This window comes from Crocodylus porosus, unplaced genomic scaffold (assembly GCF_001723895.1).
Source record: "Crocodylus porosus isolate Cpor-Errol unplaced genomic scaffold, CroPor_comp1, whole genome shotgun sequence".
Taxonomy (NCBI): Eukaryota; Metazoa; Chordata; order Crocodylia; family Crocodylidae; genus Crocodylus; species Crocodylus porosus.
The window spans coordinates 106266367-106286971 of record NW_017728931.1 but is presented as its reverse complement, the minus strand read 5'-3'; positions in this window follow the sequence as shown (position 1 = coordinate 106286971).

Below are 20605 nucleotides of genomic sequence, written 5' to 3'. Positions count from 1 at the left end.
CGGGACTAAAGGTTTTTGGGTCCAGTGCACCTCGGACATTGCTCATAGGATGGCACTTTTCTTTTGCGCAAGCTTCACAGGCTTGCGTTATCCATTCCCAATCTGCACGGGATCCATACTTTGGTTTTTCTTTTGACTCCTGATGCCACAGTAAATGACGGGCTTTGGGACCCGGGTGGCCCCAATTCTCATGTAACCAGGACAGGTAGGGGTCCACGCATACTCCGGAGTCGATATTTTCTATGGTGAGGACACAGTCGGAGTGGAGTGGGTCTTCTAGGAACTTGTTGATGACGTCGTGGATCGGGTTGGTGTCGGGTCTGTGCGATTTAGTATGTTTAATCAGCAGTAGAACGGGGAAGGTAGCTAACATGTCATAAATTTCTTGCCAGATGTCTGTGTTTTCTGTTGCAGAAGCTACGCCCGTGACAATTTTGTAGATGTACCTTGAATCAATTGCCATGACTGGGACGGGAAGAGTTCCGTCATGGTTTTGAAGGCAATGGTGCGCTAATTCTTTGAATCCGAGGAGCTCATTCTTTTGGGCTGAGCTGCATCCCGGGTGGATTTTTACATCGTGGCATGGTTTTCAGTAGAATCCATAACTTCCGTCTTCACAAGTAGTGCCGTCAGATGCCATCCATGCTGGTGCGGTGGTTCCATAGAGGATGATGTTTGGGGTATCAGTAGCAGTTTGGGTGGGTGGCAGATCTTCGTGCTTCCAGCCGTGCCAGTGGTAAAGGTGATTAAGGACTAGCGTGCTTCATGTTGTGGGCTCTCCCTGAAAGTTAGGGTCTGGTCGGTCATGTAACAGACGGGACAATACGGTCGCACCTATAGCCTGAAGCTTTCCCCTTCTGATTGCTAGGGGTTCGGCTAGTGGGGCGGCCAAGAGAACTTTTCCTACTATGCCATACCAATGTTGAGCGGTGTGGATGGTACAATGAGTAATATAGATTAAGTTCCCTTTGGAGTTTCTGGCCGTGGCAAATAGGTGTTCGTCAGTGTGACCGACCGCGATCATTAGCGCTGTTGATAGGTTGATGGCTTGCAATGGCATACTTTTCACAGCAACCAGGAGTTCATGTAGTGCCTTAGTATCATTCAATGTCCATGGAACCTTCTGTCGGGTCTTGTTCCTGGTCTGCCTTTGGACTCGTGCAAGTACAGGTAAGTACTTTGGTTAGATGTGATATCAGAGCCAATTTAGGCATCCTAAAAGGGACTGAAATTCAGTTTGCTTCAACGGTGTTTTGTCTTCCCAAGTGCTAGTATCGAGTTGGTCGTGGGTCATTCCGTGGCGGGTAGTTCCGGTGAAAGTCATTCCAAGAAAGTTGATACTATTAGATGGTTCGAGACAAGATTTCTTTATGTTTACAACCCAGCCGTCATTAGAAAAGTGTCGCACTAAATCTTTAGTTACCTTTTTTACTGTCGTTTCCTTTCGTCCCATTATGGCAATGTCATCCACATAACTCCAAATTTTCACCTTTTTGTTCTCCAGGTTGTTCTCAGAAAATCTTTGGAGGCTGTCATTTATAGCGCTGGTGGCTAATGCGAGTGCGTTACAATATCCTTCTGGACATACGTTCCACCTGAACATCCATCCTCCCACACACATATTCAGGATTCCCTCGGTGTCGTTTATCGGGATGGATAAGAACATGTCTTTTAGATCAAGGGTGGTGCCTATCCAGGGATTAGCTTGGTATTTCACCATTTCTTGTGTGCTTTGGAGTAAAGTGCAAGGTGGTGCCTGGGACAAGGTTGTACATAGTTTGTTCACTTCACAATAGTCAACAACTAGGTGTACCTCTTTCGGTTTTCTGGGTTTTTGGATCCCCCATCCTGGTGATAGTTGTGTACTCACATGGATCAGAGTGATGCACTGTTGGTTGATCAAACATGCTAATAGGGCATCCAAAGAGTCACGCAGATGTGTTTTCATGGGTATAGGTGTATATATCCATGTCGAGGTGGTCTTCAGTGTCAGCCGGTGTCGATCCTCTTCCAATACGGTGGTGATCGGTAAAGCCTCTAAGACTTGGTGTTTTAAGTCTAGGGCTCTGATGCCGGGTATGCCAAGGAGGTTAATGCCCCCTATCACTGCATCGAGGTGTCTTTCATGATTTTTGACGATGAATTTTACTCTACTTGTAGTCGTGATTGCATTCAGGCCTTGTACCATCATTGTCTTGTTCGTCTTCATATGGGGGACTGATTGTCTCATAACATTCACTTGAGCCCCAGTATCTAGTAAGAATCTCATGGGTGTTGCATCGTTTGGTTGATCTGGATCCTGTACATTGATGGTCACGTACGGCCGCGGATCATGGTTGGTAAGTTTAACGCCATCAGTTGCTGAACTGACGCCAACAGCGACTACTCGTTTTTTGGCTTGCTATTGTTTTCATTAAATCCTAATGCACGTGCTAAAGCTCTTTGTGTTTCGTCTCCAAGCGATCTCAGTTGGGTTTTCGTCAAACCAGACTTATTGGGTAAAAATCCAAACATTGCTTTTTCTGTCAGGGTACACAATGGTGGTGAATCACGTGTACGCAATAGTGGTGAGTCGTGGGCTTGAGGTCGTTGGTAGTCCTGAGGTTGAGGTCGTTGGTTTACTCATCGAGGACGAGGATGAGTTGGTGTGTACTTGGTTGGGTATGCTGATGGGATGTTCAAGTCATCATTAACGACGGGAAGTGCTGTCATCGGAGTTTTGGTCTTCATAGCTCCCTGAATTTTACCTAATTGGCCCAACATGTGTGACGGGGCCGTTCACCGATGAATTAAGCAGTAACCTAGCATTCAAATTTTGGCTTCCACCATACGCTTCGGTTGCTGCTTCCACCGCTTCCAGTAAACAGGGCACATTTCCAGGATTTGTAGCAAACCGATGTGGCCAGGCTCCTTGTGCCTGAGCTGGTGTTAGGTTCAGTGTCTGCTGAGCTGGGTTCCACGAAGCATATGAAGAGCCTAGAATTGCGTAAACTAATGCGCTCGCATTTGCATGGTTCGATGCTCCCTTGTGCCACGTATGCACTTTCCTTTGTAATGCTTCGACCACTAGGGCCGGTAGTGGAATAGGCCAGTGATTGTTGGCTAACACTGGGACTGGGTCCACTACTTTGCCTTTACTCCATGCGGTGTTTCTTACTAACTGCATGGCTTCATCCTGGTCGAGGGTCTCATTCCCTGCTTCAGCAATTAATCTTCCTAACCATACAATCGGTGTTTCATCTGGCTTTGTTCCTGTTTCCTTTTTTAAATCATTCATCTCCGCACGAGTGCAGGTTCTCGTGGTAATAGTGACTTGAGTTCCTTGGCCTTGAGGACCATCTACTGGCTTTCGCACCGAGGTGGGAAATGGTGTTGTTAAATCAGGGCACGGTTGTTGTTCCGACGATGTATCCTGTGTCAGTGCGCTCGCATTCTCTTTTATGGCCATTCCTGTGTTACTTTTGCTTTTGTTGTTTCCTTTTGTTTCTGCTTCCTTTAGGTGGCGCTGTGCGTACGGCGGCGGTGACGTCTTGGGCGGTGCTATGGCAGGAGGCAGGCTCCAAGTGGACAGAGTTGACGTTGGCACGCTTTTCTGCATGGGGTTTCCCACCTCACTCGAGCTCTCCTCTCTGCCGGCGCTATCTTTGAATGGCGGTGCAACTGCACTCTCAGCGGCTACTCGGGTCGCAGCCTCCAACTGCACTTGTAAATCAGCATTTTCCCTCAGCACCACAGCATATTCCCAAAACAATACATTTAACATTTTTCCCATCTTCCACTTGGGGCTGGTCCATTTTGTGGCCTTTCGCCTTTTATTCTCCAAATTCTCCCAGAGCTGAGTTAACAGCATGTGCCCCCTTCATCCCGATGTGAGGCTTGGACAGTTGAATCTGTCCGGCGGGGTGTCCTCACCTCCCTCCTTCATGTACCACACACACCGGGCAAACTCCTGTGCCGGGCTGGGACATGCCGTGCAGGAAGTTTTCACATGGGCAAGGGATACATACCCGGTCTCTTCCCTTGGGCGATAGACGGCCCTGGGGTCCCGCATCACACAGCCGAATGTGCTGGCATTGAGCCGGATGGCCCATTCTTTTCCGCTAATGCCCCAGAGGGACAAATACCCATTTACAGTGGATGTGGCTGGATTCGCGGCCTGGTGGTACATGATGTGTACCCATAAGTCATCCGGGTCATTGGTCAGACAGCTTCCACTGCGCCATGGGCAGTGACGGATCAGTTCTGATTCCAAGCCTCCCATTGAGCCTGTTCGTGATGCCATGTCAGAGCCAAGAGCTCCGGTGTCACGGTGGGGCTGAGTACAGATCAAACAGGTGGGATAAGCAGCGAGGAGTCAGAGCGGGCGGGACGCGTGCAGTTTCAAAAAGTAACTTTTATTCTGTTTCTTACTTACACCACTGATGGTATTGTAGCATAGGTCAGTTCAGCTTGGTTATAATCAATCAAGAATGAGAACGAGAAACGCGGAACAATAGACGATGAACGAGGCCGATCGGTAACAGTGACGGAAACGAGTAAACCGGAACGTAGACAAACGAGGTAATCGAAGACATGAAGCGAGTGGCTGAAAACGTGGTACGAGTTAACCGGAACATGAAACAAGTAATCGGATCAAAGACATGAAACGAATAACCAGAATGAATGAGCAATCGATTGAGTAACCGAATAACCGAGACGAAGAAGAGCATTATCTAGGAAGGGGTACGCTGGGACTCGACGGTGGCGGGGAGACCAGTAGAACTCTGGCAGATGTGAACCAGGGTCCTCTCTGAGGCAGTCAACGCTGTAACAGTCTCTGCTCAGAAGGGCTCTGGTCTGATTTGGTCTCAGACTGGTCTGGTCTCCTAGTCTCTGCTGTGGGTGGAAACTCCCTAGCCTTAAATATGTTTTGAGTGGCCAATCACACGGCTTCCCCTGTGAAGTTTCTAGTTAACTTGCATCATGCTGGAACAAGACTGGGCATGTGCATGATGTCCATTCAGATTACCTCACTTCAAATTTACATAGAGGTCAGGCATGGGGCATGTTCCAGGCATGCGTACTGGTCTCTTGGGGTTTTTCCACTGACATACCTGTACGTGTTATGCTTAACTCAGTGTTAGCCAGCACTTCTCTTAAATTTGGTTCTGACAGTAATATCTTACTTAGCAACACTTTATTATTGTTTGGCAACTGGAATAATTTCCCTACTGTAGTAAGCAAGTAGAATACTATTAATATAATTCTGCACCTGCATTTCAGTAATAGCTGAAATAGTTAATGTTGCTCATAAGTTTAACTTGAAATAAATTTCAATTTCATAATATTACTTTATTTCTTTTTCCCCCAAGATTAATCTATATTGTCACTGTAATTTACATTGAGAATTATCTATAAGAATAGACTACGTGATATTACCTCTATTGACTCTATATAAACCCAAAACAGAATGTGTGAGACAATTCTATTTTAAGAAACACAAGGAAGTATTCAAAATAAAGTCTCTTTTTGGCCTGCTAAGAATATAATTAATAAGAAAATGGAATTTTCAAGTGAAGTTAAAGTGAAGAGCCCAATTACCAGCATTTAAAAAAAGGTCATTCAGTTATGTAAAAACTGATTTTATGTCAACTCATTTTGCTATGATAATGACGTAAGAGTATTACTAAATATCAAATAAAACATCAATTAATATAATAGAAATATCTTTACAAAATGAATCAAAATGATATTGACACGCAAGTTTATCAGATTGAAATATTCTGATGTTGCTGAAATAAAAAAGTCAAAATGATTGATTCTTTTTTAACTTTGATTTCATGAAAATCAACAAATCACTCCAAAACTCCTCAGAGCTAATAAACATGCTTTTTTCTTTCTACAGAAAACTGTTCCATGTTCTCTCTTTACCAGCTCTAATCAAGAATATCCTCATAAAGCCAGAGGATTTTCCATGAGAAATCCACCTTCAGGATAGTAAAGAGGAGAAACAAATGCTTTTTTGTCCCTGTAACCCTGAGGCAGAGGCTCCATTTAATTGAGGGAACCTGCAGCCGCAATGCCCACATGCAAGTGAAAGTAGCTAAAAGTGGGCTGTAGTTGCAAGAGAGTAGATAGCCAGGGAGCTAAATGGCTGCAAGTGCCTACTGTGGGGCAAGTTGGGTAGCATTAGAGCAGAGCCCTCAGTATGCAGGAGAGGAACAAGTGCAACTCAGCCAGAGAAACAGCAGTAGACAGCTCATTAAGCTGAGAGGATGCACCTGCTGGAGATCGTAGTTAAAGCCCTTAAGGTTTAATTAAGGCCAGGAACTGTTACCACTAAATCTGTGTAGTGCCAGCAGGGCATGAGCATTTCCAACCGGGCACATGAGCCATCTGCAGGGTGCTGGTGAGGTTCTGATGGAGGACCCAGGGACCGAGTTTGGGTTGGTTAGGAACCAGGCAGATCACTCCAGCACTCAGGGGCAGCCTCCCAATCAATACAGAAAGAACATCGCAGTATGGCAGGCAAAATAGAAAGGTGGGTACACAAAGGACCTGGAGTGCTAGCAGGATTAGAGTAGCACCTAGGGCATGCCACAGCTGCCCTCAAGGCTATCTTGTCACAGTCCCAAAGGAACATCTTGTGAAATTGAAAGGACCACAAGGTATGATATAGAATGATCTCCATTGACTCTCCCTGACAGATATGTTCAAGGCTCAGGTGAAATCGAGGCAATGCTGGGTCAGAGAATCTTTCTGTCTTCCTACCAAGCCACAAAATAGAAGTGTATTTGGATGACAGAAGGCAACTCTATTCAAGAGACTAACTGTCTTTGTCCCTGGCAGTGTGTGGTGTGTAAGTGGGGCTGGTAAGCTGTGTCCTTAGCAAGCTAAACCAATTTGGTTTTCAAAATTAATGGTTAAAGTTTTGATATGGAATTTCATATAATGTACAGTATTTCATTCCATTTTAAACTCGTAGAAGATATAGGCATCAAAAACTTGCCTTACTGTAGGCACCCTGGAAAAGTTTACTTTGCCCTATGCCCAATATCTCTAATACTTAGTAGCATGGGCAGATCCAGGATTTCAGAAAGGGGATGTGGGAGCAGCCACCTCTGCTACAAAGGTGCCGCTGAACCTGGTGGGGAAAGAAGGAGTTCTTTCTTGCTTCAGAGACTCAAAATGTCCCCAGCTGCTGGAAAAGGAGATGCATCAACACCACTGCACCCCTGCTGGATCCAGTCCTGCCCAGTAAAATGAAATGAACATCTGTTGTGACATAGCAGGGACAACCAACACAAACTTGTGACTTTAATGGAAAGATAGATGCATGCAAATCCTATTAAGGACCATCCGTGTTGTAAGTAAGTAAATCCCTTACAAAATGAAATCCATTTGCTTTGATTTTCTCCCAAAACAATCAATTATGTTCTTTAGGTTTTATGTCCATATCATGATGTATAGCCAAATTGACTAATCCATTGTGTCTTCTGCTTTTCCTTAGATACCTTTTTAAAGATGTTAGAGTATTGAATGAATGTTGCAGCCAAAACTTACAACAAGCCAACCAGCGGACACTAAAGAAAATGTCTAATCCATAGGCCAGGAAAAATATACACTACACAATAAAGCTTCAGGCCTAATAAAGGACTTAGTGTGCCTGGATACAAGCCCAGAGACTGCTCCAACATACTGTAATTACGGCACATCAGAGCAGACTCGATTAATCGAACCTGCTGGATTGTGGTAATTACCATGCTCCAGCCAGCCTCTGCATTTCATGTATCAGCATCCCCATGTTTCAAAATGGTGGCAGGGATGCTTTATCTAAAGCTTGTTCAGTGAGCTTTAGATATAGCATCCCTGCCATGATTTTGAAGCATGGGGGTGCCAATATACAAGATGCTGTGGGCTCTTTGCCTTTTAATTAAAGTAGCTCTTTGAGCTGCCTAATTACAGAGCCCCTTTCTTCCTCCCCCCCAAGCACATATAAAAATGTCCTTGGAGCCTAAAAGTTTGAGCCCCTACTCTTAGGACTGATTCTGTATATTATCCAATAGCTGTTTGACATAGAATCAGGAAGTGTTGGGAATAGAGACCATAACCTACCACTCTTTTCTATCTGAGTGCTATAAACACCAAATGTGTTAATATATTTTTTCTCTCTTTCTCTTCTTGGCCCTATGCAGCTTGAATTCTTTGCTCTGCATTAACACAGTTTTGAGAGGAGAAGTAGAGAATACTTTCCAACCCTATTTGACTAATCCATGGCTTATTTTACAGGCAGTCTTGTGGGAGACATAGGTTAGAATCCCCTGTGCACTAGAGAGGAGTGTTGTAGCAACTAGACTATTACAGCAAGCCACATTTCCATGTTTTGAGGAGCATGATGTGGTCACTGGTATAAGCCTGCCAGGTGAAGCCCTTCAGGGGACTTAGCTAAGGGACCATTTAGGGATGGATTTAATATTAAGGAAGCTACTAGATGCCTGAATTCAGGCCACTAACAGGGTTTCTGTCAAAACCTGATGTAGGCTAAGTACAGGCACCCAAGAAGCCTGAGGTGGAAACATTCTGACTTTTGAAATGTACTCTAAGCACCCAAAGTTAGGTCAGGAGCAAACAGAACAAACATTGGCCTTTTGGGGATCCAAGCTTGCCTGTACATGTTAAGCCCAGCAGGTAGCAGGGGCTCTCACATACCTCCTAGTGTGGTCTGTGGACTCCCCAGTCTGTCAAAGACTCCTGACTGGCTGAACCACCCCTGATTGGCTGCTGGGCACATGCCACCATGCTCTCAACCCCCTGCCATTGTGCCTTCATTTCCTGGTTTGTGCACCCAGGGTGTTATGACCACAGGGGGATGGCCTGTGGCAACTTTGTCTCCCCCCACTGCCCCTTCCTTCCCCCATCCCCAGGGAATCTGCATTTCTCCCAGGGCCTAGGTCCCTGTCATGGTTATTTGGAGCTGGAGCAAACCTTACCCTCATGGGTTGGATAGCATCCTTGCATGGGGCCTGACTTATCAAGAGAAGTGTCTGGAGGACTGGCTGTGCTATTGCAGCAGCCACTGTGCTGGTACTGGGGAGTGGGGAGGCTGGTATGCACTTTGTGCCTCTGGGGGGGGGTGCAACAGCATGTGATAGCACTTACTCTGGAACAGCCACAGCCCCTGTGTGAGGAATGGTGTCCTGGGGCCTTCCTGTGTCTCCTCTTCTGGTGGGGTCCCTATGGGTGACTCTTCTGGAACACCCATGGTCCCATGGGAAAAGAAGTTGTTGACTGCCCTATTTTTAGTGAGAAAGTGACCCAGGTGATTGCAGAACTGCACATTGTGCCTACAGCATGCAGACCACTTTGTAGAGTCAAGCATGCAGTGATAATGCCTCTTCATCAACGTGGTCTTGGCAAGACAGTGAAACCAGTCCCTGTTGTGCCTCCATGCATGCATCTGCTGGGCAATGTGAAGACACTTCTGATTCAATGCCATATACAGAACTGGTGCTGGATGTCTTCCTTGCCCCAGATGGCCATGGAATCCTTTATTTCCCTGCAGTCCTGGTTCTGTGCCCAGGTTTGGCTGATGGCACTGGATGGGGTTTGTCCATAATCCATGGCAGTGTCTGTAGGGTCTCAGTGTCTGTAGTTGAGTTGAGGGTCTGGCTTTGAGGGGGTGGGTGGAAGACTGGAAAGGTATATAGATGGATGGATGGATGGAAGCAGCACTGGATGGGCAAAGGTACAAATTGGGGAATGTGGCTTTTGCTCTCACTTCAGAGGCTTGTGGCCTCTGCTCTCAAATCGCCTGGGCTCTGCTGTTCAGGTCACCTCCACAATCTCAAAATTCCCAGGGGCTTTCATCAGACACCCCCATGATTCTGGCAATGCTACGTGCCCTGCCCAGGCTGTAAAATTCAAGAGTCCTTGACAAAACAAGGAGGCAAATGGCCACTTCCCACATGGTACTAATGTTTCCAGGGGTGTCTATGTGCTCGGCCCAGCCCGGAGGTTCAAGGGCTCCTCCTCCCACCCCAGCCACATCCCCACAAATGCTTAACTAGTTAGTTGATCTAGTATTAGGTAATTAATTGGAGTCAATATGAATTGCATGAGAAGGAAGCACATGGCAGGAGCCTTCTCTCCAAAAAAAACTGCAACCAACCAAAAAAAAATTAAATGTGATGATAAATATTTAAGGCCCAACTCAGCCACCCTTACTTGACATCCTTATAAGATGGAGGACTTTAGTGTATTTGGATTCTATTAGTAGCATGTTATGAATTTCAGTTCCAAATACTACTTGCCAAATTTTATTAAATCTCATTTTTTTCATTTTAACATTTCTTTCCCCATTCTTTATTGGCACTGGACAAAATCCCTGTTCTGAAGAGATTTCAGTATAATATAGATGTCACAAGTGAGAAAGCATGAGGCAACACACTATCAAGTGATTTTTTGAGTTATTATGAATTCATTTTGATATTTAAACAATGAATAAATACATCTACGTATGTAGTTTATAAACCTGAGCAAGGTAGAATTTAGGATGAATGTGGGTGGGAGATGCTGTATAGAGAGGAATGAGATTTTAAAAGAAGAAGATTACAAAGGAGATATGAGACAGATCTAAGACAGATCTCTTCTCATTATTTCCATCATCCAGAGCTGTAACCCTTCAAAAACAGACATAAGGGCTAAGGACAGAAGTTACATATAAACCAGTTTAAGTGATCAGAAACTAGTTTAAACTTGTAACAGAACAGAAGTGCAGTGCACATAAACCACTTTCAAAATGGCTGAAACTGGTTTAAGATAAACCTGGTTGAATGTAGTATCAGACTTAACTGATTTAGGTCAAACCAGTTTATGAAACTTCTGTCCCAGACCACTTCCAGGTTCAAGTTAAATCATAGTCCCCCCGCATGCTTTGCAGGCCTAGACTGGGCTGTTGTGTGCTCCAGACAGCAGGGATGGCCTCACCCCTCTGCTCCCTGGCTCAAGCAGTGAGGGCTGACTCACTACCCCCCTGCCCCAGGGAAACCCCAGCTGGGGTCTAGGGCCAGGGAGGGATGTTAAACTCCCCTTCCCCTGAGTACAAAGGTTCCCTGCCCTGCTGGCTTACTGTTGGCTGCAACTGTGGACAAACAAATCCCACAGGCACCTGGAAGCAGGAAGAGGAAATGATGAGCAACTATGCTGCTGTGATTGTGGACTACAAATCCCAGGGACAGCAGGAAGGAGTCATGAACACACAGCCTATGCTGGTTGCATGCCAGACAGCCATGGTCTAGTGCCCCCCTGCTTCTGGTTTGAGCCACTGCAGGCATGTGGCTGCATTTCCCAAATTAAAAGTGAATGTCTGTTCATTTGCTTATTGGTTCAATCTTTGCAGCTTAGAGTAACCTGCAAAGACTGAATCAATTCAGCCATGGGCTTTTGATTGTCCATACTTAGCCAAACTATTCTAGTGTTGGAACCAAAGCTAGGTTCTGATCCAATACTCTAATGCAAACACTCCCCTACTCACCTAAATTGAAATTTCATATTTAAGGTTTTATCCCATCTCTATGTGGATCTTTGGATTTGCCTAGTGCATTCAAGAATAACTGTCACATAGAGTTCAGATGTAACCTAAATTTCAAGCATATACAAACTTGGTTTTAACAAGATACTGTTTGCATCAGGACATTCTTCTGAGACAGGTATTTAGTCATGTGTGTCTGAACACAGGCAAAAGCCAAGGTAGATTTGCTCCTTAGAGATGAACTATGAAGTAAGCAGCTGCTTACTGCATCAGATGCATCTGAAGTCACTTTAGAGACTGCAAGTTAGAGAATGCAAGTTGGAGAAAGTAGATATTATGGACTATAGATACCGAAAACAAGAAATAGCGTTTACTTTTTAAAAATAATTCCCCACAATAGCCTTCAGAAGGAGTTAGAAAGTGGAGTGCTATTAAAATATTTCAGGCAAGATTTTGCTTCCTAATTTAGGCCCACATACATACCTGGCTCTTATTCTTATTTTCTTTACAGCTATATAGAGCTGAGCAGTTCTACCTGATAAGCCTTATTTGGCTTCATTTGCCCTCCTCAAGTTTAGCTTTGAATCCAGGTCCAGAATGAAACAATTCAAAGCTGTTGAGTTATGTCCGGTTCTGGTACAAAACTGTAAATCAAGCCTGTATTTGTTCCAGTCATGGCTGGCCTAGCACAGTTCCCACTGTAATTAGCAGAGAAACTTCTACCACATAAATGCAACCTGTTTGTTGGGGGGAGAGGGGGGAGAGGGGTTGTTTGTTTTTTAAACTCTGAGACATTAAGTGGCCATGAATTTGCTGTATTCTCTTCCCTTCTCCCAAACTGTAGATTTTTTATTATTTGTAATGGCTGTTAATGATTATCCAGCTGTGGATGCTATTTTCCCCAGTTTGAGGTAGTTCTCTAATTCGTTGCTAGGAGATGAAACAAAGGCAGGCTAGAGATATACCTTATTGACTAAATAGTATACAAAGACCCAATGCAGCTCCAGTTGAAATCAAGGGAAAACTACCCCTGATTTCAGTGAATGCAGGATCAGGCCATAAATCCTTGAAAAATGATAAGCCCAATTTGAGATTTAAATATTAGGGCTGTGTGAAATTTTGCTATGTGTTTCATTTTGAGGCCATTTTGACTCATTTCAAGCTCAAAACAGCAACACTGAAATGAAATGAAAAGCTTTGAAACAACCTCAAAATAAAACAAGGGCAGGTAAAACATTTCAAAAGTTTCAAAATGTTTTTAGTTTCGAAGCTTGGCTTGCTTGAGCTAAAGAGAAACTAAGGAAAGGGAGGGGCGAAAAGTGGGGAAGGACTGCTGGAAAGAATGCATAGCTGGCCAGTGACTGTGATTCTTCCCTGAGGTCCCTTCCAATCCAAGTTCTCTGGGGGAAGGACAAAAAAACAGCATAAAAAAGCATAGTTTGAACTGAGCTTTCTCTGTGCCTTCACACTTACAAGTGACACACGTTTAGCTCTGAACAGCTTGAGGTACAGTTTCCTAGAAACCCCTGCACCTATTTCCTTGAAACTTGGTAGGCTTCATGGCCATAGCAGGTGCTACCGTGCCTGCAGTTTTCACCATGCTGTGTCTTTTAACACACAAACACAGTTACATGCATCACGAGTTCTGCTTGCCAGCAGCCTGATGTGCAGTTTCTGAGAAACCCCTGTGCTTATCTCCTTGAAACTTGGCAGGCTTCATAGCCTCATAAGGGGCTACCATCCCTGCAAGTTTAATCTGAATTAGACAAGAAATGACAAAGTTATAGACAAAGTTTTGTGCTTCCCCATTATAGCCTATGGGCGAAACATTGAAACAGCATTGAAACAACAAAAGTTTCAACAGAACAAAATGAAACAGCAGTTTCAAAATTAAAACTCAAAATGAAACATTTTCCCTGTCAACATGGTGAAATGGAAGTCAAAATAAAATGGTGCTGTTTTGGACCGCCCTGTTAAAATATTACTACATTTCTACAACTTGCATGTGACTGAAGGTCTATGTGATAAGCTGGGATCCTGGTTTTCTGTAATTTTAAAAAATTCCCAATTTTCAGTTAAAAAAAAAAGTAAACCCAATTCCAGGTTTTTCCATGATTAAAATGAAACACCATTATATCTCTATCTCTATCTATATGTATGTGTTAGTGGTGTTTCATTTAAATCATGGAAAGAAGTAGATTTTGGGTTACATTTTTTACACTGACAATTGAGGATTTTTTTTAATCAGAGAAAACCAGGATGCCTGGTGATAAGCTTAACCCTCCCCCCCACCACCACCCAAAGTTCACTTCACTATCTATGAGATCAATTCAGAAAACACACAATGAGAGTGATGGCCCTGACGGCACACAAGCAACATGTTTGAAAACCTTCGACCAATTTCTTGGTAAACAGTGTATTATACTGGCACTGCAGGTAGTGGCTTCACTGCCTGTCCTTCAGGCACACAATCCCTCCAATTGGCTGCTAATGTTAGGGTTCCAGCTAATTAGACCATTAAAAAGAACTGATGAAGTATTGACACAGTACCAAATATCTTGTGGTCCTTAACCATCCTTTCTGGGACATGAGCCGGCAAATGGGAAAACCTGACTGTCCCCACTCACTAGGGCTTCATGAGGGTAGCCCTGTTTGTCTCTTGGCTTCCTAAATTCTATACATTTTTTAGGCAATCTACTGGGTTCAGAAGGGAAAATAAAATCACTGCTTCTTTTTCAGGGAGCAGATTGGGAAGGCAGAGAAAGAGTTTATTTTCCTCCCATTGAAGCATGCGAGGTGTTTCCTACAGGGAACATCATAAACACTGTCTCTCAAAGGGTTTTTTTTGTGATTGCTGAGTGGCTCTGAGAAAGGAACACTACATTAAGGCTAGCCAGACTATTGGATATTATTATTCATATAGCCAGGAAAAGTGACAACTGTAAAATGGTAACTAAGAAAGCAAAAAATGTAGGAGCTTGCCAAAAAGAGTTCTCAGAGCTAGCTGCCCTATGTATGTATGTATGGGACTCCCAGCAGCATATCTCAACTCTGTAGCAGACTGTCTGAATCAAGCATACATGGATCCAAAACATTACTTGAGTGACCAGAATTGTCAGAAATTGGCCTTAAGACATGAGAAAAGAGAAAGAATCTCTGTTTCTTTACGGGCATCCAAGGTGTCTGGGACTTTGGGTCTGTACGTTGGACTCATAGGTTGCTGGTCCTGCTTCATGGATTGAGGACAGGCAGGGTACATGCTTCTCACAGTTTACATTTTACACATACATTTGGTTTCCCCAGACAAGTTGGAAAGCAGTGATGCTACATATTAGTATTTATAGGTGGGCTGATATACATTTGGGAATGCTAAAGTATATTTTTATAGTAATAGGAGTAGGAGTTCCTGTCTACACCAGGGACTCTGCAACAGCATTTGACAAGCACAAGGCAATTTAACAGTGCTGCAGAACTATTAAGTACCTTGGCAGAGGCTATATTTAGAGGGCATTTTCATTACCAAACTTATCTTGTTGCCATTCTGATCCCTGTTAAATAGCCAGGAGTTAAACACAATTTTATGTTAAAAGCCTCTCAACCATTAGGGAACTTGCCCGTTGCTACTGTTCAGCAGTAAACAAATTTCTTTGTGTGGATGGATCTATGATAAATGGAGGGAGGACATGGGTGGGCCGGGGACAGAGGCTTCACTAGCTCTTGTCAGTGACAGCTCAGGAGTCGGGCTGGTCCAGCATTGGGCAGAGATGAGTTCTGACTGAGGCTGGACTGCTACCCTCAGAGGGAGGGTGAGCAGGGTACCACAAAGCCCCATGGGTTGCTGGCAGATTGTAACCTAACGCGAGTCACAGTGGGATCTGGTACAGATGTTCATTACAGTGCTCTAGCCTACAGCACTATAGGTTACCACATCCATCCAGGGTTATCTTAAAGCAGGATCCAGCATTTTTACAGTGTTCTATGTGCTCTAATCACCTGTTCGGTTATAGCTGTAGAGCGCTTTCTGTGTATTTACCATCCAATAAATGTAACTTGTACATCTGGCCATTAAGATTAAACTCAACTTCCACAAGAGGAGAGCAGGAAGCATAACCATCCATGAGTTGAGAGTGCCAGGCTGCTGTAGCACATACGTTTTGTATGGCTCTGTATTAGAAAAACTGAAGCTGAATTATTATTTCCATCCTGGCTCTAATTCCAAGTATATTTTCATTAGGTTTTAGATCAGCTAGAACAGAAGATGATTCTAAAATGGCAGTCATTAACATGTATTGTATCTGACTGCTAAAATTTCAAGGATGAAAGCAGTGCTTGTTTCTCTGCACTTGAAAGTCAAGGAAATTCTCAGCAAGATTCAAAGTGTTTTTCTGAGTGTCAGTTACAAAAAGAGTTTTAGGAAAAACACCTACATGCTTTTAAAAAAATAATAAAAAATCCAAAGAGCAATCATAACCCTTTCCTGTAAATGTCAGGGAACAAAAGTTTTTATACCATACTCATGCAAGGTCACAAATACCTGGAAGTTTGTTGCTAACTCATTGATGAAGGTGAAATTTTCACATACCAACAATGTTTAATAAATTGACTGTTTGGAAAGCACCAAGGGAAGACGCAACTTTAGGAAAAAATGTTTCAGATGTTTGAAAGAATTCATGTTACACAGCTGGGAAGTCATCTGTGAATGACACTGCTGTGCCTTTCAGCCAGAGATGTGCAGGTTAAAAAAACAAAGACTTCTGGTTCTAATGAGCTACCTGACCTGCAAATTGTCTTGAAAAATATGGGTCAACTGTTTCCCCCCTATAATCAGTTTCACAATCACCTGTGCATTTGAGTTGCCTGTAGACAACTCCAATAACAAGTTGTAAAACTATTATTTACCAAAACTCCTTATTATTTACCTGTCCTGATTATTGACTCAGCTATAGTATGACAATCACTCTTCAAGGAATATGAACACAGATGTGATAGGATATGGTACTGTGGGAAGTAGAATAAAAATAATTTGCAATTTTTTCTGTCTCTATACGGACCAAGCATAGGGATATAACTATCACCTGTTATTTAACCCTTTTCATCTGAAAGGACCCCAGGCTACTTTATCAACACACACACACGCACACATACATGATACAACTACAATGTGTGTGTGTGTTGATAAAGTAGTCTGGGGTCCTTTCAGATGGACTGACTTAAACATGTAACATTGCACAGTAATAGGGACACACAAAAGTTCTGGCTAACAGCACCAAGGCAAACGCATATACCATATTTTCTCCCCTCTCCCCCCTCAATAAAACATGTGCCTTGTTTTTGGAACACGTGATGTAGAAAACGAAATATTTTCTAGTCATGGTTGACTGTATAACAAAGCGTAAGTCCTACTTAAAATACCATGTGTCCAGGAAATACGGCATCCCAGGAGACAATGTGAGTGAGGCAGCAGGAATTTCCTGGTATGACAAAAACCAGAACAAGCTAGGCACCAGACCCTTGCAAGGACAGTAGCAAAACTGTTACTTCTTTACCATGAACAAGTCTTTACGAACTTATAATTCATAACATGTTTCCCCACCACAAACCATATCAAGATACCTCAGACTGCCTTCAACAGCTCACTTGCCCTTAGCCAGTTTAGTGGCTCTTTGTTCAAAAAGTATTGCCTGACTAGTAGCAGTGATAGGGTTAACACTGGACTCTGCCCCTACTCTTTGCAGTCTGAGAAAAGCAGCACCTCTCTTGGTAGCCATGAGTCAAGGTGTCTGCTTGCTCTATTCCACCCAGCTTCTATACTAGTAAAGAAAAAAATCATCTTTTCTACCTAAAACATGCATTCCAATTTTGGAGAGCTGATTTCAGGGTGGAATGAGGAAGGTGGGCATGCAAGTAAAGTTGGTACTTATGAATAGTCTTATGGTAATTTTAACTACTCTGAAATATTTAAAACTAAAAGAAAAATCAAAGGTTTAATTCTTCCTTCACCACTAATTTATGTTAGGAGTCATGGCAGCAAGAAGGCTAAATTGCCACCATCTTGTCCTGGTTGCCACCAGATGGCCCCAGTTGTCTACATGGGTGTGCCTGCTTGCTTACAAACAGCAAACCTTTCAGAACCTAGTAGGCTACTCAATAGGGCAGAAGTTCCTCTGGAGCCTTGAGCTTTTGACTGTTTGGTCTTAGTTTCCTGGTTCCTCCCTGTGCACTCCTCCTTCCACACTCCAGCCTAGACAGCTTTGCTTTAGACTTACTCCTCTCCCACCCCATCTCACCCCTCCACAAGAAACTCTCATCTTCTGACAGCTGGTTCTTGGCTTGAGGCTTTGGCTTGGTGATTACCCATATCCTGTGCCATACAGCTATATGTGCCTGCTTTGGACCTCTTAACTAGTAACTCTGGTCTGGATCCCTGTTTCCTTCTCCTTACTCCCTTGGCTTGTGGTTTAACGGCGAGTTATTGATGATGACTTGATTTCTCACACAGTTTGGCCTCTGACCCACCTGTTTCTGGTCCCTTATCTTTTGACTCTTGTCTGGACCTTGTCTGCTCTTGATGCCCTGGGCTGAGTCCCCTGACCAGCCCTGTCCCAGTCACACCCCTGTCAGTTGATGCTGGTGCAAGGTATGTACTATCCTACATAAATCAGTAGGATCACTGTAGGTGAAAATGTAGTTGTGACTATGGTCAATATAAAGACCTAAGATTAAAAAAGTAAGTAATGTTTTTTTTCCATGCCCCAGTGTTTAAGTGCACTGTTTATAATTACTGATTTGCAGTAATCAGAATGCCCTCAATTATGGAATGCTGGAAGCTCCAATGGGAAGCTGCCCAGGAAATTCTGGGCATACCCTCTCTTTCCCTGTTCCCTTCCCCCTTCCTCTCACTATGGACACTTGTCCACATGACACCTCTTCTGTTACCATGTTACACTTTTCCTGTTTCCACGTGACAAAAATTGCCCTTAAGCTGCCTAAATCATGTCTGCAGATCCATGTTGTCAGTTGATTTTTATCATTTTAGATTTTTTTCGTGATAATTTAAACCCCTCCAGTTTGCAGCTATTACACCACCAGGTGCTGCTTGGGTTCACTAGTAAATCCATGGAAATCCATTAAATTTCTCTTGCAATGATTCAATTGGATGCCAGGTGCTAATCTTGCAAATATTTAATATTATTATTTTATTGAGTATTTCAGATTAATGAAAAATGAAATTAAAGAAAACAAACTTTCCACCTTTTTACATGCACTTTGCTTCTGGCTGTACTTTTCCTACTGCCACTGCCACTGCCACATATCAGAGCTGGCCATACTCAGCCTAGTCCCCCCGGCCCTCTATCTTTTCATCCTGCTCCTGCCCAGAGTAGCAGGGATCCCCCCTACCCCATTCCCTCCCCCCACCCCAGCTGCACTGATTCACCGAGATGGGTGGCAGTGCCACTTTCCCCATCCCTGCTGCCAGTTATCACAGCCAACCGGCCACCCTCAACCACTGCTATTCAACATGCCCCCCCAAAAAATTATCATCTTACTCCCTTCCACCCCCTTCACATTTTTTTCAGTTCCAGCAAGCATTCAGAAGGCCATATTGTATCCAAAACAATTTAATAACTTAAATTTTTACAATTGAATACTTTAATTTAATCACATACTTCAACTTTTACAAATGAATAAATAAAAAAGGAAGCAAAGAAAGAAAGAAGAAACAAACAAACAAACAGAAATTTCTTCATCCTTCCTCATCATGCTCCTCTGCCAGGTTTCACTCCTGCCCAGAGAAAAAAAAAGAATGAAATGTGTACAATGTATAGTGTCTTGGATTCTCATATTTAGTAACCAAAGTACTTGGACTTTCTTCTCACATGACATAACTGTATTTTAAGTCTTTCCATTATACACATATCTAAGTAATGAATCTATCCCCATTGATACCAGTCCTACTCTGTGTCCCTGCATCTCTGCTATCAGGCCTTAGAACGGCTGTCAGCGGATTTCGCAGTCGACATTAAGCAGTTTGCTCATTCAAAAAATTCAAACAAAAATCACTGTCTTTTTGCAAGCTACCCCACCATCCACTAACTTACCACTGTCCTGGACTCTTCTTTGCCCCTGAAGCACACGTGTCCACAGCATTCCCACTGGTCCCATCCTGATGGTTGTGCTGCAGCATTTACACAGTAGTGTGTACCACAATTGGGGGGGTGGTAATAATCCATAGTATCTGTGCAGTGGGTAGGGAAGGACCCCAAGTGGGTGCCCATGCCTAATGAGAACATTGGCACGTTGGACAGTACAAAGGCATCTTGCAGTTGTATGTCTTCCTGCTGTGCCCTGTAGGTAATTTAAGCTACAAAATGTAGGCTGTTTCCCCTAATGCCTTGGTCAAACTGGCACCAAGATAGCTGTCACTAGTTTTGAGATTCATATTATGGGATGCTTCCCTTTATCACCCACCCCACCCAGCACCACAAAGATTTTTCACCCAGCCTCTTGTATGGAAAATAAAAATATGGGACACTTTCCAAAGTCCTTTTGTGATACTTACCAAGAAGCTGCCCAGCTTGTTGAAAATTGTCAACAAGCTGCCCAGTTTGAACTCCTACATCAACAAGACAGGCTGCTTTTATCAAGACTTTTCCTGAAAAACCAAGGGTGGGTTCTAAAAGCGACCATGCAGCAAGGAAGAGTCAGGGAGGGAGGGAGTGTGTGTGTGGATGGAGAGTGCACAAGTAAGGTAATAACAATCTAGTAAAAAAAATTGGGCTACATGAACAAAGACAAATACAGAAAAAGGAACATTATGTACATGGTCCTTGAAAAGAGCCAATGAAGCATATTTTAGTAAGTAGCTGCTTGGACTAGCTTGACCATTTGTAACTTTTGAGCATTTTAAAATATTGTACACTGTAGGCCGGGCCACTGAGCAGCAGGAAACGGGAAGGCTAGAGGCAGGGCAAAAGTAAGACAAAAAACATATTCATTGTTAAATACTGGCACATTCATATATGAAACAGAAATATTAATTTTTAAATTAATTTACAATGCAAGCTTAGTTGCTGATGTATTGACATAATACGAGAT